This window comes from Ranitomeya imitator, chromosome 2 (assembly GCF_032444005.1).
Source record: "Ranitomeya imitator isolate aRanImi1 chromosome 2, aRanImi1.pri, whole genome shotgun sequence".
Taxonomy (NCBI): domain Eukaryota; kingdom Metazoa; phylum Chordata; class Amphibia; order Anura; family Dendrobatidae; genus Ranitomeya; species Ranitomeya imitator.
Window position 1 is genome coordinate 108802975 of NC_091283.1, and position 15295 is coordinate 108818269.

General features: G+C 47.8%; 1 protein-coding gene across 3 annotated transcripts in view; it reads left to right on the forward strand.

The window, feature by feature from the left end:
• The first annotated feature begins 3758 nt into the window (after positions 1 to 3758).
• ACSL4 (acyl-CoA synthetase long chain family member 4) overlaps positions 3759 to 15295 on the forward strand; it is a 79658-nt gene continuing 68121 nt past the window's right edge. Inside the window, exon 1 of one of the 3 annotated variants that reach the window (XM_069747134.1) lies at positions 3759 to 3928. The gene's annotated coding sequence lies outside the window, so the exon portion shown is untranslated. The remainder of the gene's footprint in view (positions 3929 to 15295) is intronic. The other 2 variants (XM_069747136.1, XM_069747139.1) reach the window with 2 other exon arrangements.

Below are 15295 nucleotides of genomic sequence, written 5' to 3' on the forward strand. Positions count from 1 at the left end.
TCGTATATAGTTAAGTAAAAAGGGCAGCACACTGCGGCGCCAAAACATGCAAACTTGAAAATACGAAATTTGAACTGCATTACTGCACTAGAAATATGAAAAATGAGAGCTTTTAGCGCATAAAAATGGCCATATTTATGTGTACCTCGTAGCCACTTTACGGCATCTCTCTTATACGAGGTCCTACGCTTGACCTACCTCACCGAGAATAAACGTCTCCATCTGAATGGGTACATGTGAAACCTCTTCTTGGACTCAAATTCTCTCTTTCTGTGGAGGGGTATTGGACCTACTATAATTAAAACACCTGTGGCTAGGAGGCGGGGAGTGCACGATCAGAAGGCTAAAGAATACATTTCAAAAACCTGACCTGCACATCCAAACATAGACTGAGTGTGAACAGGTGCTGAACCCAGAGTCCTGGGTAGCTTTGGCTGTATGCTTGGGGTCATTGTCCATCTGTACTATGAAGCGCCGTCCAATCAACTTTGCAGCATTTGGCTGAATCTGGGCTGAAAGTATATCCCGGTACACTTCAGAATTCATCCGGCTACTCTTGTCTGCTCTTATGTCATCAATAAACACAAGTGACCCAGTGCCATTGAAAGCCATGCATGCCCATGCCATCACGTTGCCTCCACCATGTTTTACAGAGGATGTGGTGTGCCTTGGATCATGTGCCGTTACCTTTCTTCTCCAAACTTTTTTCTTCCCATCATTCTGGTACAGGTTGATCTTTGTCTCATCTGTCCATAGAATACTTTTCCAGAACTGAGCTGGCTTCTTGAGGTGTTTTTCTGCAAATTTAACTCTGGCCTGTCTATTTTTGGTATTGATGAATGGTTTGCATCTAGCTGTGAACCCTTTGTATTTACTGTCATGGAGTTTTCTCTTTACTGTTGACTTAGAGACAGATACACCTACTTCACTGAGAGTGTTCTGGACTTCAGTTGATGTTGTGAACGGGTTCTTCTTCACCAAATTAAGTATGCGGCGATCATCCACCACTGTTGTCATCCGTGGACGCCCAGGCCTTTTTGAGTTCCCAAGCTCACCAGTCAATTCCTTTTTTCTCAGAATGTACCCAACTGTTGATTTTGCTACTCCAAGCATGTCTGCTATCTCTCTGATGGATTTTTTCTTTTTTTTCAGCCTCAGGATGTTCTGCTTCACCTCAATTGAGAGTTCCTTTGACCGCATGTTGTCTGCTCACAGCAACAGCTTCCAAATGCAAAACCACACACCTGGAATCCACCCCTGACCTTTTAACTACTTCATTGATTACAGGTTAACGAGGGAGACGCCTTCAGAGTTAATTGCAGCCCTTAGAGTCCATTGTCCAATTACTTTTGGTCCCTTGAAAAAGAGGACGCTATGCATTACAGAGCTATGATTCCTAAACCCTTTCTCCGATTTGGATGTGGAAACTATCATATTGCAGCTGGGAGTGTGCACTTTCAGCCCATATTACATATATAATTTTATTTCTGAACATGTTTTTGTAAACAGCTAAAATAACAAAACTTGTGTCACTGTCCAAATATTTCTGGCCCTAACTGTATTTGTATTTTAAGTTAATTATTTGTTTGAATTTCACATTACTTTCTGTGGGCGACGAAACTTTTGTCTTGCCAAAATCTGACCATTCTGTGTCCATTAACTGATCAATATTTCTGCATTGATGAAAATGTATTTTCTTAACCTAAACCACATTTCGGAGGGTTTCAGCTTTCAAAAGAATAATTTATACAACCAATGGATGAATTTAACGTCAGGTTATAAGCTTTTATTTACATAACATGGATAAGCGACATAACTTCTGTCAGGGAGTGTACAGAGGGGGTTGAGTTGGGGTCCCTATGTTGTAGCTTATCAAAGGAGCTGAGTGGGGGGCTCCATGCTGTAGCTTATAGAGGGGGCTGAGTGGTGGCTCTATGCTGTAGGTTATAGAGGGGGCTGAGTGGGAGTCTCTATGCTGTAGCTTATCGAGGGCGATGAGTGGAGGGCTCCCTGAGGTAGCTTATAGAGGTGGCTGAGCAGAGGGGCTCTCTGCTGTTGCTTATAGAGGGAGCTGAGTGGGGGGCTCTCTACTGTAGCTTAGAGAGGGAGCAGAGCGGGGGGGGGGTATCTGCTGTAACTTAGAGGGAGCAGAGTGGTGGGCTCTCTGCTGTAGCCTATAGAGGGAGTGGAGTGGGGGTCTCTCTGCTGTAGCTTATAGAAGGGTGATCATGGGGCTTTCTACTATATTTTATAGCGGGAGCTGAATGGGAGCTCTCTGCTGTAGCTTATAGACGAGCTGAGTGGGGGGGCTATCTGCTGTAGTTTATAGAGGAAGCAGAGTGGTGGACTCTCTGCTGTAGCTTATAGAGGGAGCTGAGTGGGGGACTCTCTGCTGTAGCTTATAGAGGAGATGATCATGGGGCTTTCTACTATATTTTATAGCGGGAGCTGTGTGGGTGCTCTTTGCTGTAGCTTATAGAGGGGGTCATCATGGGGCTTTCTACTATATTTTATAGAGGGAGCTGAGTGGTGGCCCTCTGCTGTTGCTTATAGAGGGGGCTGAGTGGGGGCTCTATGCTGTAGGTTATAGAGGGGGCTGAGTGGGGGTCTCTATGCTGTAGCTTATCAAGAGAGCTGAGTGGGGTGCTCCCTGGGGTAGCTTATAGAGGGGACTGAGCAGAAGGGCTCTCTGCTGTAGATTATAGAGGGAGCTGAGCAGGGGGGCTCTCTACTGTTGCTTATAGAGGGAGCATAGTGGTGTGCTCTCTGCTGTAGCTTATAGAGGGAGCTGAGTGCTGGACTCTCTGCTGTAGCTTATAGAGGGGGTGATCATGGTGCTTTCTACTATATTTTATAGAGGGAGCTGAATGGGGGCTCTCTGCTGTAGCTTATAGACGGAGCTGAGCGGGGGGGCTATCTGCTGTAGCTTATAGAGGGAACAGAGTGGTGGGCTCTCTGCTGTAGTTTATAGAGGGAGCTGAGTGGGGGACTCTCTGTTGTAGCTTATAGAGGGGGTGATCATGGGGCTTTCTACTACATTTTATAAAGGGGACTGAGTGGGGAGAGGGACCTCTGACACAGCTTAAAAAGGTGGCTGAGGTGGGGACTGTTTACTCTGCTTATAAAGGGGGATGGGCAGGAGGATGTCTTGTCTAGCTAATAGATGGGGCTCTGTGCTATATTTTATAAAGGGGGCTGAGTTGGGGGGGTCTCAGCTCCAGTTTGTTGGGGGCTCTGCTCTAGATTGTAGAATGTATCTGCCCTAGACTGTAGGGCGGCTGCCTCTGTGCCATCCATATCCCGGATACATAGGGACCTTATTACATGGAATTCAACCACACACTGGGTGACCAGACCCAGTCACATCTATGTGCTGCTGTTACAGCTCAGTGGGGGCAGCCTGTTTCCATGTGGTACCATTCTCTTTCCCTCTCACTGAGTTGTGTGAATCATCCACAGCCTCAGGACTCATTCATTTTCCATCCCATTACCAGCAGTGTGACCAGTTGGTTTTATTATGATGCAGCCGTTCTATATTCAGAATAATTAACCAGAACAGGAAATGGCTTTTATTTTAGGGAGTGATGGAGCTGTACACACGTGCCCAGCCCCTCATACCCCCTCACTGTGTGCGCAACACGTCAGGTGACACTGCGACTGCGCCGACCGGGTTCCCCCTCAGCTGATGAAAGATGGAAAAGGAAAAGGGCGGGTGATCGGTGGGAGGCGCTGATTGGCTGCCCCCTATCGAATCAGATGACGTGACCGGCGGGTTTCCGGAGAGTGAGGTTATTGTCGGTCATTTACCTGAGGAGGCGGCGGCTGCAGAGATACTGAGGCTGGAGGGATACTGAGTGGCCGCCTGGAAGAACAAGTGTGTGCTGCTCCCAGGGCCGTTATCCGCTCCATCACCGGCAGCTCTGCAACGGTGAGTGATGTGCCTGCTCCATCCAGACGTACCCGGCATGTGGGCTCTCCGGGCTGCCGCCAGGATCCTGCGGGCTCCACACTGATACATAGCGCTGCATGGTGTCAGGAACCAGGCGGGGTAATGGAGGGGGTGGGCTGCGGGCTCACTAACAGGAAAGTGCAGGTGGGCAGTTATGGTCAGAGGCAGTGTGACAGTGATGGAACCATGCAGACTCCACATGGGGCTGTCCCTACCTCCCCCATGCACGAGACTGTGTCCCTCTTCCTGTCCTCCCCCTTTATGAGGCTGTCCCTCTCCTCCCCCCCCCCATGAGGCTGTCCCTCTCCTCCCCCCCCCCCTCTATGAGGCTGTCTTTCTCCTCCTTCCCCCCTCTATGAGGCTGTCCCTCTCCTCCTCCCCCCCTCTATGAGGCTGTCCCTCTCCTCCTCCCCCCCTCTGAGGCTGTCCCTCTCCTCCTTCCCCCCCTCTATGAGGCTGTCCCTCTCCTTCCCCCCACTCTGAGGCTGTCCCTCTCCTCCCCCCCCCCCTCTGAGGCTGTCCATCTCCTTCCCCCCTCCCCTCTATGAGGCTGTCCCTCTCCTCCCCCCCCCCCCTCTATGAGGCTGTCCCTCTCCTCCCCCCCCACTCTATGAGGCTGTCCCTCTCCCCCCCCCCCTCTGAGGCTGTCCATCTCCTCCCCCCCCCTATGAGGCTGTCCCTCTCCCCCCCCCCCTCTGAGGCTGTCCATCTCCTCCCCCCCCCCCCTATGAGGCTGTCCCTCTCCTTCCCCCCCCCCCTATGAGGCTGTCCCTCTCCTTCTCCCCCCCCCCCTCTATGAGGCTGTCCCTCTCCTCCCCCCCCCTTTATGAGGCTGTCCCTTTCCCTCCTTCCCCCCCCTTCATGAGGCTGTCCCTTTCCCTCCTTCCCCCCCCTTTATGAGGCTGTCCCTCTCCTTCCCCCCCCCTTTATGAGGCTGTCCCTCTCCTCCCCCCCCTTTGAGGCTGTCCCTCTCCTTCCCCCCCCTTTATGAGGCTGTCCCTCTCCTTCCCCCCCCTTTATGAGGCTGTCCCTCTCCTTCCCCCCCCTTTATGAGGCTGTCCCTCTCCTTCCCCCCCTTTATGAGGCTGTCCCTCTCATTCCCCCCCTCCTTTATGAGGCTGTCCCTCTCCTTCCCCCCCCCCCCTATGAGGCTGTCCCTCTCCCTCCTTCCCCCCCCCCCCCCCTTTGAGGCTGTCCCTCTCCTCCCCCCCCCCTTTATGAGGCTGTCCCCCTCCATCCCCCCCTCCTTTATGAGGCTGTCCCCCTCCATCCCCCCCTCCTTTATGAGGCTGTCCCTCTCCTTCCCCCCTCCTTTATGAGGCTGTCCCTCTCCTCCCCCCCCCCCCCCCGCTTATCCCTCTGAGGCTGTCCCTCTCCTCCCCCCCCCCTTATGAGGCTGTTCTGAATTACTTGTGACCATGTAATCAACGAGCTATGTAAGGGGCCTCTTTGTGCTGTGTATTTCCACACAGAACTTTCCCCTGTAATGAACAGTTGGGCTTCTACATAATTTTATGACTCACAATTCAATGTTTTAATTAGGAAAATGCTTTTAACTAACAAAAACAATCGCCTTAATTTTAGGTAATGGTGTCTGTGTATTCAGCCGTGAGTTCTCATACTGAAGCACAGAGCTGGTTGGTTTATTCCGGAGTCATCAGGCTTCTGTCTAATGGCGGACTGTAGTCCTTGTAGACTACAAGCGTCTGTGAACAGCAGATCAATAGGGCAACAATAGGAATACTGTCCGACGTTCCCTAACTCCTGACCGAGTCTTGTTGGTGCATTCCCATGGACAAGGAAGGAAAGTCGCCGTGCACATAGCCAGCAGTAGCTTAATCGTTTATTAGCACAATATTAATTATCGCTTACTGGCATAGAATACTAAAAACAGTGTACATGGGAAGCTTTCAATCGGTGTTGTGGGTGGAGTTATACATAGCTCCGCATTCTGAGTACTGCTACATCTACAGCAGGGAAATCGACGATTCTATAAAAATGGCACAGTGCAGTAAGTGACACATCACTGGAATTGGGGACTCTGCCCCTACATCATGCTTTAATCAGATTTACATAGCAAAAACCTACTGACAGATTACCTTTAAAATTGTGAATTTTTTTGTCCATATTTATCTTGACAAATACTACCCATAAAAGCAATATAAATACAACCAGGCATTTATATATATATATATATATATATATAATTTTTCTCTGATCGCCCATGACGGCACCACGGAGAGAGGGGATCCGCCCACCAAGGACAGGAAACCTACGGATAAAAAGGCGGTACCACTCTCCTGCATCAGTTGGTTTCCTGTCCTTGATGGGAGACCTACGGACTTACCAGTCATCGTTGGAATTCCGGGGCCAACCAGTCCGATTCAGGCAGCTGGGGTCCCTCTGCCTCGGCTAGGGTGGTGACCCGAAGCGCCACCGCTGGGAGCCAGTGGGCCGACAGGGTGTGCGGGGGAGGTGACAAGGAGTTCGCGGTCACCTCCCCAGGTAAGATGCAGAAGCGGCAACATCCAGGGGGGTCCCTCTGTGGTTGCGGGAGGTGCGGCGTGGCCCTCCCCTAGCACGCGTCAGCCTGCACACTGCACGCCATCGGGTATGCAGAGCCACGCAGTAGGGTCTGCATAGGACCGGGGGTTCCGGTCAGCAGCGCCATATCTGCACTCCGGGCGGCCATCTTGTGAGTAGGGCGCATGCCCGGAGTTGCGCTGGTCTCGCGAGACGCTGGGCTTGGATCTGCGCAGGCGTCGGCGTTCGGCGCTCCTCGCCGTCGGCTGAGCGCTACTGCGCAGGCGTCGCCGATAGGTCACTTGGCCTTTCCCTCCCTTGGTCTCCCCTCTTACCGGAAGCCCTTTCGGAACAAGAGGTTTTTCCGCAAGAACCCTGGGAGAGGCCAGGGAAAGTGGGAGGATAAGAGGAACAAAAACAAGGGGTTCATCTTTAACAAAAACCCCAGCGATAACAAGAAACCTTCTCAATGAAGGTTCGCCCCAGGTGGGAGGGAGATTATCTCTCTTTCTTCCAGCCTGGAAAAAGATTACCTCCAGTCAATGGATTCTGAACATTATAGAATCAGGCCTGAGGCTGACATTCAAAAGATGCCCCCGTCCCTCTTTTATGATGACATCCATAAGATCTTCGGAAAGAAATTAAACGATTTCCTGGAGGTTCAAGCATTCAAGATGGAAACGATAAAGTCATCTATCAAGATGTTGTTTCCCCAATGCTTCATGGTGGTCCTGGACTTAAAGGACGCATATTATCACGTCCCAATACACAAGGATCACCAGAGATTCCTCAGGATGGCAGTTCACATCAGGGGAGTCCTAAAACACTTCCAGTTTTCAGCTCTACCATTTGGTCTTGCCATAGCTCCGAGAGTTTTCACAAAGCTGATAGCGGAGGTAATGGCTCACCTCAGAGAAGAAAATACCCTAATCGTTCCATATCTGGACGATTTCTTGGTGATGGGCTCCTCCCCGCAACATTGCGAGGATCAACTGGCAATAGTGATGCATTCTCTGAAGGAATTGGGCTGGCTAATAAACATGGGAAAGTCCAGACTAATACCTTCTCAGGTCCAGGAGTACCTGGGTCTCACTCTAGACTCCAAAAAGATGGAATGTCGTCTCCCGGAGTACAAGATACAAAAACTAAAAAGTTTAGTATCGAGAACCCAATCTCTCCCCTCCATAACACTCCGTCAGGCCATGTCCCTCTTAGGCTCTATGACCTCTTGCATCCCTGCAGTCCAGTGGGCCCAATTACATTCAAGAGATCTTCAATGGCAGATATTGTCGGAGCAAATCCATCTAGGAGAGAATTTAGGAGGGCAGTTATCTCTATCTCCTCGCACAAATCACTCTCTGACATGGTGGAGATCGCAGAAAAATCTTTCCCAGGGAGTCCCGTGGGTAATTCAGATCTCGAAAGTCCTGACTACGGATGCAAGCCCTTCAGGGTGGGGGGGCTCATCTGGGCGACCTAGTAACCCAGGGCACTTGGTCTCCATCCACAGTCAACAAATCCTCCAACATGAAGGAGCTCCTTGCAGTAAAATTTGCCCTTCAGGAATTCTTGGGGGTCCTTCACTCTCACCATGTAAGAGTAATGTCGGACAATCGGGTGGTAGTATCTTACCTAAATCACCAGGGGGGCACCCGTTCCAAAAATCTAATGGAGGTGACCAATTCAATCCTGCAAATAGCCGAGAGCAACCTCTTATCCCTAACAAGCTTACACATAAGGGGAGTGGACAACTACAAAGCAGACTTCCTCAGCCGGTCCAGTCTAAAACAGAGGGAATGGGAACTAAATCAGGCGATATTCACCCAGATCACAGAAAGATGGGGCGTTCCCAAAATAGATCTCTTTGCGAGTCATCTAAACAAAAAAGTAACCTCCTTTTGCTCCCTATCTCCCCTGGGGAACCCAGTAGCTGTGGACGCCTTCCTGATATCTTGGGGTCACCATCTGGTCTATGCCTTTCCTCCTCTTATTCTGATTCCAGCAGTGCTGAGGAAGATTCGGGAGGACGGGGCGCTGGTCATCTTAATTGCCCCGTTCTGGCCGAAGAGGCCTTGGTTCTCATGGATGAGGAAGTTATCAATATCCGACCCTTGGGCATTACCAGACCTCCAAGATCTGTTGTCACAGGGCCCAGTCTGTCATCCGCAGGTCAAGAACTTGCACTTGACAGCTTGGCTCTTGAAAGGAAATTACTAGAAAGCAGGGGGTTCTCTCCGGGCTTGATCTCAACTCTGTTACAAAGTAGGAAGCCTGTTACAACAAGACAGTATGGCAAGATATGGAAAAAGTTTCTGTCATCATCAGGTGCAAAAATAGGGAAAGAAATTCCCCTTAATTCCATATTAGAGTTCCTACAAAACGGGTTGGAGATGGGTTTAGCCACTAACACCCTAAAAGTTCACGTGGCAGCTTTGGGAGCCCTATTCAATTTTGATTTAGCCTCAAATAGGTGGGTCGCTAGATTCATCAGGGCGGCAGGAAGATCAAGGCCTCTTCCAGTAAAAGTTGTTCCTCAATGGGACTTAAACTTGGTCCTTAAAGCCCTGACTAATTCTCCATTTGAGCCATTACACGAATCTACAATAAAAAATCTATCCCTCAAAACAGCTCTATTAGTCGCCCTCACTTCGGCCCGCAGGGTTAGCGATTTACAGGCTCTCTCAGCTAACCCTCCTTACACACAATTCCTAGAGGATAGGGTCATTTTAAAAACAGACCCAGCATATCTCCCGAAAGTGGCTTCAAAATTTCACAGGTCTCAAGAGATATCTCTCCCCTCCTTCTGTCCCAATCCTAAAAATAAGGAGGAACAAACATTACATACACTAGATGTAAGAAGATGTCTCTTACATTACCTAGAAGTCACTAGAGAGAGTAGGGAGGATTCCTCTCTGTTTGTGTGTTTCCAGGGTCCCCGGAAGGGGAAAAAAGCATCTAAAGCCACCATAGCAAGATGGATCACAGACGCCATCAGTCTCTCATACTCAGCAAGTGGGATGTCCGTTCCCGGGGAGGTTAAGGCTCACTCAACAAGAGCAGTAGCGACTTCCTGGGCGGAGAAGGCCGGAGCTTCCATAGACCAGATATGTAGAGCTGCTACCTGGTCCTCACCATCCACATTCTATAGGCACTATAGATTGGACCTAATCTCCTCTTCAGACCTTACTTTTGGTAAAAGGGTTCTGGAGGCGGTGGTCCCCCCTGAATGTACTATCTATGCAATTCTCTCCGTGGTGCCGTCATGGGCGATCAGAGAAAAATATAGTTCTTACCGATAACGGTATTTCTCTGAGCCCATGATGGCACCCGTACATTCCCTCCCTTCACTTGTGGGTGCGCACATCAAAATAGTGCCATAGTCTACTCATAGTGTTAATAGTCACGCGGTATCTAGTTATGATAAACAGTTAAAATTTAACAAATGTTTAGTAGTCTCCCATCGTTCTCTATGTAAAACTGATGCAGGAGAGTGGTACCGCCTTTTTATCCGTAGGTTTCCTGTCCTTGGTGGGCGGATCCCCTCTCTCCGTGGTGCCGTCATGGGCTCAGAGAAATACCGTTATCGGTAAGAACTATTTTTTTTTTTTCTTTATTTATTCATTTTTGCATATATACAGCACCATCATTTTGCTCAGCGTTTCCAGATTAGTCTTTCTTGCCCGCAGCAACCAATCATAGTTTAGATTTCATGTTATACATCACACCGGTGAAGTGAAAGCTGTGCTGTGATTGGTTGATGCTAAGAGAGCAGACATGGGGGAAATATATCAGAGACACAAAGAACTCTTCAGTGGAGGATTATACGCCTACACACGGGTGGTGAGGACTGTAAAGAACTACATTTGATACAACTATTAAATATCATGATATAGTAAGTACAGATGCTTCTATTCTGAATGTGCGATGGTGCCAAATGATGACCAGTATGCCGCACGTAGCAGCAGTGGGACAGTCGGAAGGCAAGTGGCTCATTCTGAATGAGCTGTAAGAGGAGCCCCTACACCATCATCACTATTTCATGCAGTGCAGGTTGCCATTGATATCCCAGATGGCGCTTTTATCAGGTACCTTACTCCCGGATGGGTGCCTGTAGGATACATCCTCTGGAAGGAGCTAATGATGAGATTCTGATATGCAAGAGCAGTGAGAACTGATCATCGTTCTGGCAATGGTTTTCCTGGAAGGTCTTACTGGTGCGGCTGAAATGTGTATTATCTGGAATCTTCCGTTACTGATCTGATCTCATGAATTTGTGGTCTGACATGGAGGATCTCTCAAGGTACCTTCACACTAAACGATATCGCTAGCGATATCGTTCAGTGTGACACGCAGCAGCGATCTGGATCCTGCTGTGCCATCGTTGGTCGGCGCAGAAAGTCCAGAACTTTATTTCATCGCTGGACTCCCTGCAGACATCACTGAATCGGTGTGTGACGCCGATTCAGCGATGTCTTCACTGGTAACCAGGGTAAACATCGGGTTACTAAGCGCAGGGCCGCACTTAGTAACCCGATATTTACCCTGGTTACCAGCGTAAATGTAAAAAAAAAAAAAAAACACTACATTCTTACATTCCGGTGTCTGTCCTCTCCAGCGCTCTGCTTCTCTGCACTGTGTAAGCGCCGGCCGGAAAGCACAGCGGTGACGTCACCGCTGTGCTTTCCGGCCGGCGCTTAGTGCAGAGAAGCAGAGCGCTGGAGAGGACAGACACCGGAATGTAAGTATGTAGTGTTTTTTTTTTTTTTTTTTTACATTTACGCTGGTAACCAGGGTAAATATCGGGTTACTAAGTGCGGGCCTGCGCTTAGTAACCCGATGTTGACCCTGGTTACCAGGGGACTTCGCATAGTTGGTCGCTGGAGAGCTGTCTGTGTGACAACTCTCCAGCGACCACACAGCGACGCTGCAGCGATCGGGATCGTTGTCTAGATCGCTGCAGCGTCGCTTAATGTGACGGTACCTTAACCCCGGGCAGGATGTGAGCTTTGCAGGCTGTGCTTATGTGAATACGCAACATCACTGGTCATGGCTGATGAATTGGCTATTGTGTAGTCTACATTTTACATTTTCCCTTCGTCTAGACCGTTGTGGTTTCAGTGGAAAGGTGACCATGCTTGCATCCATCTTGGAATCCTGATGTGAGATGACTCCCTCGGTCATTAAAGGGGTTAGCACTTTACAAGCATGAAAGATGTGCAGATCCAGTCTCTTGTTTTAAGCGTACCCTAAAAACTCACTTGTTCAGACTTGCCTACCGCCTCAATGCATTAACCTAACGATCCTTGTGTGGCCTATTTATATAAAAAAAAAACAAAAAAAAAAACAGGTTCCTCGCATTATGTTCTCATACACTTTATGCAGTTAATAGCCCTCTGTATCTATACCGCTACATACTTAGGCAGTTAACTGGTTCATGCAGCTTTACATGAACACCCGAGCCTTACACTATGGCCGGTCCGACTAACTGAAGCAATTGTTACCATCCACCTCTCGTGTCTCCCCTTTTCCCCATAGTTTGTAAGCTTGCGAGCAGGGCCCTCATTCCTCCTGGTATCTGTTTTGAACTGTATTTCCGTTATGCTGTAATGTCTATTGTCTGTACAAGTCCCCTCTATAATTTGTAAAGCGCTGCGGAATATGTTGGCGCTATATAAATAAAAATTATTATTATCTTGTAGCATATCTTAAAGGGAAAAGTGTTTTTTTTTTTTTTTTTTTGGCAATTAATGCACTTACCCCCATTAGACTTGAGCAATGTTATGTTGGGCCCTAAGTGTCACTGCAGTCCTGTCCCTATAGCATTGGTGTGTTCTTCATATTTTACGACTTTAGTAAATGGTGCTGAGGAAACCTTTTTTTGCCTGCCAAATGTGTAATTTTTGTGGGGGACGCCATGTTTCCTAGCATGGTGCATGCCTACTAAAGAATAGGCTGCCGTTGCTCGCTGGCTCTTCCTTTTTTTTTTAAACGGGAAAGTGGAAAACTGTAGCAAATGGCTTGTATGAGTGTAACCACGATTTCTTCTAAACCAATGTCGCCTAACCTGTGTGCTGATCAGTGAGTGTTGCCTAAAACTGCAATAAAGTGACATTCCTATGTATGTGTCCTCGTGTCTATTACACAGTGATGTAAAGTCACAGCTTGGCATTTACAATATAAACTTTGGTTATACTGGGTAACAAGGATTTTGCACAGTTGGTAGAGGGCAACTGGTGGGTATAGTAAATCCTGAATGTGTCACATGACATGCCTGGAAGTCACATTTCAGCTGCTGTGGGGGGCTGCACTATTCTGCATGTCCGTCCGTCCTCCCAGCACGGTCCAGTCCTGCAGCAGAAGGATGTGACGGATGCAGATCACATATGATGTTAGCATGTGTGGTGGGCTGGCCCGTGGCCCCTGCAAGACCGGCTGGGCTGAGTGTCTTCAGCTCTTACTATTTCTATACATTCAGGCATTTATCTCCAGGCAAGCGCACAATAAAGTGTTTACAATATTAATATATGCTGCTATTGCCATTTAAAGCATTCCACAAATCCCATTTTTACATGGCTTTGTGCATAAAGTGGTGCAAGAAATTTTGTCTTTGGCCTGTAGGGTGCAGGAATACTTCACTTTACAAATTGATTTATTTTTTTGGCCATATGTCACGTATTGCAAATCTGCTATCTACATACAACCTGAAATCATGTTATTCATGACCCCAGTCCTGTATGCTTGCTATAAAAGTATATGGTTTGTCCACCTTCAATACATATGGAGAAATTGACTTTATAGCTGTTTCCTAGCAAACATTTATCAACTAGGATATTTGATCAAGCAGCTCAAGGAAATGATTTCCCTTTGACAACCATGTATAATGGGGCTATGCAGTCCCAATGAGTTTTTCTTTTTCTCCAGTGATGGTAGATGGTCATGTTAATGAAACCTGTAAGTGCAGGTATATAGCCACAGCATATGCCATAAAGGTCTGTCTGCCAGATAGGAGTCCCACCTCTGTGGAGTATGAGCGTTCCCCAACCCACCAGGCTGAAGATGAATGGAGACGTGGCTGCTTATGTCACTTCTATGGGACTAATGGAAACAGTTGAGTGTGTGGCGTAAGTAGTTTATTACTTCTAGAGAAAGGACCACGTTAGATATGTGAAAATCCAGCCAGCTTCAGAGCAGCGCTAACAAGCTCGCTCTTTATCTAGGCAACTGGCTACGTCTGAAATGGCTGGTAATCTTGGCAATCAGCTATAAACGTTAGAGTGACGTCACTGCTGTAATCTGCTTTACGGACGGCGCTGACACAGTGCAGGGAAGCTGACGCCGGGGGACACGACAGACACCGGAATGTAAGTATGTAGTGTTTTTTTTTTTTTTTTTTTTTTTTTAACATTTACAATGGTAACTAGGGTAAACATCGGGTTACTAAGCGCGGCCCTGCGCTTAGTAACCCGATGTTTACTTTGGTTACCAGTGAACACATCGCTGGATCGGCGTCACACACGCCGATTCAGCGATGTCTGCGGGAGATCCAGCAACGAAATAAAGTTCTGGCCTTCTAGCTCCGACCAGCGATGTCACAGCAAGATCCTGATCGCTGCTGTGTGTCAAACACAACGATATCGCTATCCAGGACGCTGCAACGTCACGGATCGCTATCGTTATCGTTCTAAAGTTGCTCAATGTGAAGTTACCTTTAGGCTATGTGTACATGTTGCGGATTTACTACGGATCTGCAGTGTTTTTTTCCAGCTCAGAAATGCTGCAGATCCACAAGTTATTTACAGTACAATGTAAATCAATGGGAAAAAAAAAAATGCTGTGCTGATGGTGCGGAAAATTCTGCACGGAAAACAGTGCGGATCAAAGAAGGAGCATGTCATTTATTTGTGCGGATCTGCAGCGTTTTTGTACCCATTCCATTATAGAAATCCGCAGGGGTAAAAACGCATGAAATCCGCAGTAAATCCGCATAAAAGCATCAATCCACACCTGCGTTTTCTGCAAAGAGATGTAGAATCCGCACACAAAATTCCAAAGGCTAATCCGTAACGTGTGCACATAGCCTTAAAAAATCCCCGCATAACCCATGAGGCTATACGGTTACTCCTCCTAGAAGGCTCTATAATGGATAATTTTTTATTCCGGTTTCCCTTTAGCACCCGGAGAATGTTTGCAGAATATATTTCCAGCTGGACATTCATAACCTTTACAGTATTTTGACTCCCGGCCGTCGCCGTTCCTGGGAATGCTAATCAGATCTTGCAATTGCGTAATTTTCCATTAAAACTTATTTTTCATTCTACTTTTCCATTAGACCCTTGCGAATACTTCCTGTAACTGCGTGTTTTGTACAAAGGAGCCTTCCTCCTAGTGGTTGGCACAATGAAATGGCTTATAAAATTGAGCAATACACATTAATGTACCGGTAATTCATCCCTACTTTATACAGCCAGGAGGTATGGTAAGTGGTTAGTAGTGGTGGTTGTCTGTGGAGGAACGCCTCCTGGTGCTCGTGTGCCTGTGGTGTACAACACTCTGAAGCTTTTCCAGCTCGCCATGCTTAGGATTGTATAACCACTGTGACACGAAGACATCATAAAACACATCTGTTACTTGTTACATTCAAAAAGGAAAGCGGGCGTATTAACTACAAGTTTGCATAATGCCAAACTTGGCCTTACCTTGTACTATTGATTTATGCCATGTTCACATGTTGCGGTGTGTTTTTTTTTTTTTTTTTTTTTTTTCTGCATCCAAAACCTGATTTATTTTTTTTAGGCGAAACCAAATCTGGAAATCATCGGCAGC